Here is an 8,055-nt window from a genome sequence, read left to right on the forward strand (position 1 = left end):
TTTGTGATTAAGATACTTCACTCAGCATAATGTCCTCCAGGGTCACCCATTTTGAATAATATTGCATGAGTTCCTTGTTTTTCAATGCAGCGTCGTATGCCATTACAGCTTCTCTATCCATTCGTTTGTTGGTGGGCACTTGGGTTCTTTCCATCCTGGAGGCGATTTTTAAATTCAAGTGAGAAAGACCCAGAAGTTTTATTTTGGGTTTTGTAGATTAGGTTTACTTGTTTCTAGCTTAAATTTGAACTTACATGAGCAATTTATGGTCTCTTTGAAAGTGAGCACCTGGTCTGGTTTGCACTGTTGATAGTGACTTTCTCCAGTGAGTCTTTACACAGATAAGTCAATCTGATTCCTGTGCAGTCCGTCAGGTGAGGTTCATGTGTCAGCTTCCCTTTTGTGTTTTTGAAAAGGTATTTTCAGTGAATGAGTCATTGAATGTACAAAATTTCAGTCATTCTGTGTCAAACTTATTTCTGCCACCAAGACCATCCTTTTCTGCCATTCCTTCCTCATTGTTTCCAACTTTTGCATTCCATTTTTACTAATGCATCTTGATTTCATGTTTGGTCAATTTCAGACTGCCAAAGTTGGTAGAAATCTTCATTTCCTCTTTGGCTTTAGTCATTGGTGCATAGATTTGGATAATAGTCATATTAACAGGCCTTCTTGTATGTATATGGATAGTATCCTATAACAACACTGTACTTTAGGATAGATCTTGAAACTACCATTTTCACTATGAATACAACACCATCGTTCCTCAATTTCATTCCTGGCGTAATGGATCATATGATGGTTTAATTCAGAATGGCCCGTGTCATACTTTTGTGAGCGTGTCCAGGGCCGAATCAGTTAGGATCACATCATTTTTAGCTTGTGGTGGTGTTGATTGCCTTTATAGCAACCCTGTGAACAAAAGGCTTTATATAACTATTGATATTTATCAAGGTTCAGAGTTTCCAGAGGCATGTTGTTTAGGAAGTGGATGCCACTCCTGCTTAGGATTACGTTATTTGTAACACGCTCAGTGACCCACAACAGCCTTATTTTCAGCTAGAAATGAGATCATTCTCATTCTAGATAACTCTTGGGCAAATCTAGGCTGAGGTTTCCTGGTAGAGCTGTCACTATACCCGCTTTGAGCAGAATAGGGACAAGCCCCCTGGCCCTAAGGTGTATTCTTCAGCAAGAAAAGGAGACCTTCACTGTGTATGGCTCAGTATTGAGTCACCAGTAGGAGCCTGGTAAACTATTGTAAAATAGGCATTTAAAATAGCTGTGAGGTACTTTTTTGGGTAAGGTTTTCTTCTATGGAAAATACTGGAAAGGACTGATCTTTGGATAATTGTGACAATCACTTAAATAGTGCTTCTCAACTGGGACCATATTTCCCATCCAGAGGACATCTGGTGGTTGTCACAGCTGGGGGGAGGTGATGTTACTGGCACTTGGCGATTGAATGTTTTGATTCTGCTAAACTCCTACAATAGACAGGGCAGCCTCTCATAGAATGATCTGGCCTCAACTACCAGTCGTGTCAACTTTCAACCTCCTCCTCTGACTGCATAATTTGTGAAACCTTGTTGTGCACATGAAGGCACTCTATGAGAGGGCTTACCCGGGTTTGCATTCACTGATTAATCTATACTCTCTCACTTCTCACTTCCTCATCCCCTTCTGCTGCCAGAAGAGCATGTGCTTACTGGAAATAAGCAGCATAATTCCAAAGTAAAATGGTTTTGCTCAGTCAGTGCCTTAGAATTTACACTTCAAACTGGGGACATTTTACTTTGTTACTTTTCCTGATCCTCAGGGATACGTGCCCATGAGTTGTAGACTCACAAGATGCATTTAGGTGGATCAGGTAGGGACCTGTGAAATGTCTGAATGTGGACTTAATTTGGGATAAATGATCAAAACATCTTTAAATGTTAAAATTTTAATAGCAAAGTACAAGTAGATATTTAGAAGAAATCTAGAATTAACTCAGTATCCACTGCAGCAGCAGGATAGGCAAAAGCCAATAAATAGGCCTTATTGTAATCTCTGTCATGATTACATGGCATGTCTGCCTGGTCTGCATGGCACCAGATTTGCGAGTTAAGGCATTAGAAGGAATAGTGTGGCACCAAGAATGGGGACACACAGAAAGTTAATGTTCAAATGCCAGAATTTAGAGAAGAGTTAACCAGAGACTTCTTTGAAATTCAAGTGAGATCATTTTCATTGAAAAGGGAGAAAAGTCTAAATTAAGATTACCATGAAAAGTTTTTTTTAATGTAGTGATTTTTTTTTTGTTATTGTAGATTTTCTCTAAACAGGGTTCTCAAACTCTCTATCACCATATTTTTCAATTTTAAAATGGGCATTTTTTTCCTTGATGTTCCTAAAGGACTCTTTCTTAAAAATAAATTGAATATCATTTTTTTATTTGTGGGGTCAGATAGTGCTAGAGAAAATAATTAAATCTACATGCTCCTTAACATACAGCTAACAAAAGAGTATTCTTTCTTACAACCTTTTCTCTGCTTTTTTACAGTTTTACATGCATTGGAGACCAGATCAGAAGTACTTCTGAATTAAGGTAATTTTACTGTACTTGAGCCCCATAGTTTTAAAGTACAATATTTACATTCCTTTGGGTGTTTCACTACAGTAACCTGGCTTTTGCTGTAGTTTTGTTCCTTTTAAGTTCCTTTTTGTTCCCTTCCTTTTAAGCTTAGAGTTTGTCTTCAGACCACATTTATCCTCCGAAAGAGGTTTTCTTAAAAAGCTTCCATTAAGTATTCATCTGAAAGTTTTAAAGTCTTAAGAGGGACTACAGTATTTTTTACTTTTTATTTACTATAAACAAGAGAGCCCATTTGTTCCAATTAAAATCTTAGTAGTTCTTGCATACTGGCAAGTTGGAGCCGACCCACAGCTGACCCTGTACTAAAGGAGAGTGCCCATCCTTCTCCCGTGAAGCACCTGGTGGCCTTGAACCACATATCTTTGGGATTGTAGGGCAGCTTCTTGCCACTACCACCAGAGCTTTCAAATCTTAGAAGTAATATAAATAAATTAAAGAGCACATGATTAAGAACCACCCCCTCAGATCTGTTTGTATGAAATGTTCGCATAAGGAATATCAGTGTTAACAGTGAATGAATCTGGGTGAGGGTGCACTCTTCTTTGTAGTAGTCAGGCAACTCTTGGTACATTCAAAATAATTTTAAAGTAAAAAGCAAAATAAAACTGAGTAAATAGTTAGGTACTGGAACAGTTGGATATCCATATGCAAGAGATGAACTTCATATTAACTCAAAATGAATCATAAACCTAAATATGAAACCTACAACTAGGACCCTTCTAAAAGAAAAAAATAGAAATTTGTTTCAACTTTGTGATAGGTGAAGATTTCTTGGATGTGACATGAAAGATAATTTTTTAAAATCTTTACAAATTTAATTTTATAAATATTTTTGTTGTTTGAAAGATACTAAAAGATTGAAAAGATAAGCCACAGGCTGGAAAGATTAGAAAATCATGTATCTTTAAGATGACTTTCATCAAGATATATAAAGAATGCTTAGAGCTCAAAAAGAACACAAAACAACCCAATGAGGAAGGTAAGTGATTTGCACAGATTTGCGTCATCAGAAAATAATAGAGATAGCAAATAAGCACTTGAAAAGATTCACTAGTGTGGAAAGTGAAAATGGAGCCAGCTATATGCAGAACCTTAAAATGTTAAACATATGTTAAGCATATACTTTATGATCTAGCCATTCCACTCCTAGGTATTTATATACCCAAGGGAAAGCAAAGCATATGTCCATATGAAGACTTGTAGGACACATACCAACGTGGATAAATCTCTGCATAATTAAGCGGAGCAGACTGTATGATTACATGCATATAAAATTCTGATGAATGTGAACTAATGTATAATGACAGAAAGCAGATTAATGGTTGTCTCGGAGATGAGAAAGACAGGGCTTTAGAAAGAGATTAAAATACATCAGATTGTACAACTCAAATACATGCCATTGTATATCATTTGTACCACAGTAAAAATTAAATGCACATATTTCAGTGGGCAAATCAACTGCAAAAGACTTCTTTAAAATGCTTTGCAAGCAAAGATGTCACTGAGGATTAACGTGCGCTTGACCCAAGCCACGCTATTTTCAGTTGCCTTGTACGTGTGCATGCAAGTTAGGTAATGAGTAAGGAGAAAAGAAAAAGAATTGATGCCTTTGAATGGTGGTATTGATGGAGGATGCACACTGTGTCACGGACTGCCAAAAGAACAAACCAAGCCTTGATGAAGTACATGCGGGATGTTCCTGTAGAAGGGAGGATAGGGAGACTTTGCCGTAGATATTTTGGGCATGTTGTCAGGAAGGGGCCAGTCCATGAAGAATGACATCATGCTGATAAAGTGTAGGCTCAACAACAACAACAAAAAGATAACAGCTCTCATGAGATGGATTAACACAGTGGGGTTAATTAAACACAGCAGAGCTGAACTGGATGGTATTTGTTGTACATAGGGATGTTATGACTCAGACTAGATTTGTTGGCACCTAAATAACAATAACAAAATGCACAATTAAAAAACAATATAGTAAACCAGTAGAAATAAAAATTTTATGTAATTTTTTTTTTTGTAGCTACCCATTTATTATAAAAACAGCCACGGAAAACACTATGAAGCACAACAGTTCTACTTTGACATACTTGGAGTTACCCTGATTTAAAAACCAGTTTAATAACTGACATATTTAATATCTCATTTCTATCTAATGTTCAAGTATCTCCTGTATAGTTAATCTCCTCTTGATTGGTATACTTAAGATCTCATTAGCATTTAATGTTCAGGTGTTTCTTGTCGTTCCTCTAGAATGTTATATGTCTCCTGGCCTTTTACCCCTATTAACATAATTTTCTCACCACTTACCTATACCTAAACACATCTTCTGAACTTCATCTACCACATTTGCCTTTGCTTATAGTGAAATATCCTGAACTAGTACAAGTAGTATTTTCATCCGTTTCTAGAATTATCAGATTTCTTTTAAAATCCTAAGTCAAGTGAGGGAGCTCTGGTGGCCTAGTGGCAAAAAAGGGCGCTGCAAATCCCAAGGCACGGGGATCAAGACCACCACCTGCTCCGCAGGAAGGGTGTGCAGTCTCCTCCCATACCAATACTGCCTTTGAAAACCCTCTGGAGGGACACAAGCCATGCAAGGAATGGGAGTTCTCATTGTAGTGTAAAAACATCCTCAACACAAGCAAAAACAATTTACATTTCCAATTTGTTTGGCCTTCCATCATAAAATTAGGATTTCCATAAAAACCTGTCTGTCCCAGAAAGTATATGGAAAATTGAGCAAAGCATACATGTTAGCTGACTCTAATTGTGGACTCACAATGAAGCGTACTTCAAACATTACGTGTAATCCTTTGGATGACCTTTAAAATGGTCAAAAATGAAAAGGGACATTACAATTCCCCTTAAGTGTGAAGAACATATCTTACCAAAGCTATCTCTTCACATCATGTAAATGTCATTCTTCTCTTGTAGAGAACTTGGATTTGAACCATCCACCTTCAGAGTGGTAGCTTAAGTCCTTATTAAGGCAGAAACCTTCTTATGCCAATGTGCAGCCGCTTTCAATGCTCTCAAACCATGGGTAATGGGGCTAGGCAATGGTCCGTGGCTGACAGTTTACTCTGGCATGGGTACGCTATGAGAGACCCACTAAAGGGCCTTAAATTTCTTAAAAAAGCTATATAAACAGTTTTCATGTCATTCTTAGACTAGTTGCTACTATTACCCATATTTTTTATTTCTGCAGGAAGCCTGCTATAATGATTCTAGGTAGGAAATGGGGCAGGTGGACTTGGCTTTTCTCATAGCTGTTAATTAGTTTTGTTTCAGATTAAAAATTCTGTCATTTTTTATACAGAATCCTGCTTAGTAACATTCAGAATGTGCCAGTCAAGGCTTCAGGTACTTTTGTCCTTTGTTGCATCCTCACAGCACATAAGGCAGGTTCAGAAAAGAATGGAGGCAGAGAGAGGCCAGGAAAACCTTTCAAGAAGACAAAAAATTCTGACCACCAGACCAGTGAGCAACATCGTGTTGATGTTGTTGTTATGTGCTGTTGAGTCGCTTGCAACTCATAGTGACCCTGTGTGCAACAGCCCTAAACTCTGCCCTGTCCTGTGCCAATCGCACTGTCTCCAATACACGCATCTCGATTACTCCAGTCACTGAATCAGTCCACCTCATAGAGGGCCTTTCCCTCCTGCGCTGTCCCTCCACCCTCCCAAGCATGATGTCCCTCTCCAAGGAGCCTAACATCATCTAACATCACGATAGATGGAGAAAAGATTGAAATTGTCAGCTATTTTCTCTTACTTGGATCCACAATCAGTACTTTTGGTATCAGCAGTCAGGAGACATACTGCACTGAACTAGTCTACTGTCAGAGACCTCTCCAAAATGCTGAGGAGCAATGATTCTAGAAGACTAAGGTGCGCCTGATTCAGGCTATGGTCTTTTCAATCACTTGCTATGCCTCTAAGAGCTGGATGGTAAACTAGGATAACAGAAGAATTTATGTCTTTGAGTTGTGATGTTGGAGAAGAGTACTGAACATCTCACAGACTGACAAAAGAACAAACAGATAAGTCTTGGAAAGAGTACAACCAGAGTGCTTCTTTGAAACAAAGATAACAAAGCTTCATCTCACATACTTTGGGCATATTACTGTTAGAGGCTATTCCTTGAAAATGGACAGCATGCTTAGAAAGGTAGAGAATCAGCAAAAGGGGAAGATCCTCCACAAAGTGAATTGACACAGTGACAGCAGCAATGGACTCAGTGTGTCACAGACGATGAAGTTGGCACAAGATAGGACAGTTGTTCATAGGGTTGCTACGAGTCATACCCTCCTTGATGGCACCTGACAACACCATTACAGCTGTCATTGTCTGCAGAGTTAGTTGGTAGCCCACCCACACCTCTCCTTTCCTTCCTCTTTTCCCTCCTAAACACCATGCAGAGGTAGGGACTAAGCTGTTTGCTCAGTTTCTCTAAATGTGAAGTGTATAGGTTTCCATCACCCGGCTAGGAGTGTTTGGATTAGTTATTGTTAAGTGCCCTCAAGTCTGACTCGTAGCTCACCCTCCAGAGGGTTTACAGAGGCTATAAATTACACAGGAGGAAATTGCCCATCTTTATCCCACAGAGCAGCTGATGGATTCAAACCACATGCCTTTGGATTATTAGCTTCTTACCAGAAGGCCACTAGAACTCTGTTTGGATTAGAATACAGGATAATTGAGGAGCTTTCTTGGCTAGAATGAGGAATTGGACTAATTTTTAGATTCTTTCTAGTTCAAGAATTTTTCTAACTTTAAAATAATATTTGGGCTTATTTTCTTTAAATTATATAAATATTTAAAAATATTTAGAATAGCATGAATTTTCAAAATTTTTAAAGTTTTAGTGCATACTATATATATGCTTGTAATATGTCATTTTCATAAATTCTGAAATACGAGACTTTTAAAGATACGTTTTAAAAACAGACTATAAATAATTTTCATAAAAGAATAAAAAGACCTTGACCATGGCCTTCAAATAACAGGAAAAATCTAACTTCTAGATTATGGATTTGAGGAAATAAAGTTAGAACTTGAACATTTGATGCTGTTCCCTCCATGGCTGGGCACATTTGTGTGTAGGAGGATGGAGTATCTTAGATAAAATAATTTTGTTTTGTTTGTGTTATAACTAATAGGCAAGTTATATAAGACGCTGTGGATTCTGTCCACAGATCTGGCTGCTGCTTTTTTTTTTTATGAACATAATATAATTTATTTATTAAAACATTATATCAAAACCAAACCCCTGGAGGCCATTCCTAGCATACACTGTATTTCTTTCTTTTTTTTTTTTAATTAATTTCAATGAACATTTACAGAGATTTTGGATTTCCATTCATTCATTGTTGCACTTTTCTCCCCGCCCACTGCACTCCCTCCCCCAGT

At 37.8% G+C, this 8,055-nt stretch overlaps 1 protein-coding gene across 1 annotated transcript in view; it reads left to right on the forward strand.

Annotated features, from left to right (window-relative positions):
• Nucleotides 1-2,546: 2,546 nt before the first annotated feature.
• Nucleotides 2,547-8,055, forward strand: part of GNB1 (guanine nucleotide binding protein (G protein), beta polypeptide 1) — a 51,518-nt gene continuing 46,009 nt past the window's right edge. Inside the window, exon 1 of the mRNA XM_006885826.1 lies at nt 2,547-2,590. The gene's annotated coding sequence lies outside the window, so the exon portion shown is untranslated. The remainder of the gene's footprint in view (nt 2,591-8,055) is intronic.

The sequence above is a fragment of the Elephantulus edwardii genome, unplaced genomic scaffold (assembly GCF_000299155.1).
Source record: "Elephantulus edwardii isolate Elephantulus edwardi_28Jun2011 unplaced genomic scaffold, EleEdw1.0 scaffold00045, whole genome shotgun sequence".
Classification (NCBI taxonomy): Eukaryota; Metazoa; Chordata; class Mammalia; order Macroscelidea; family Macroscelididae; genus Elephantulus; species Elephantulus edwardii.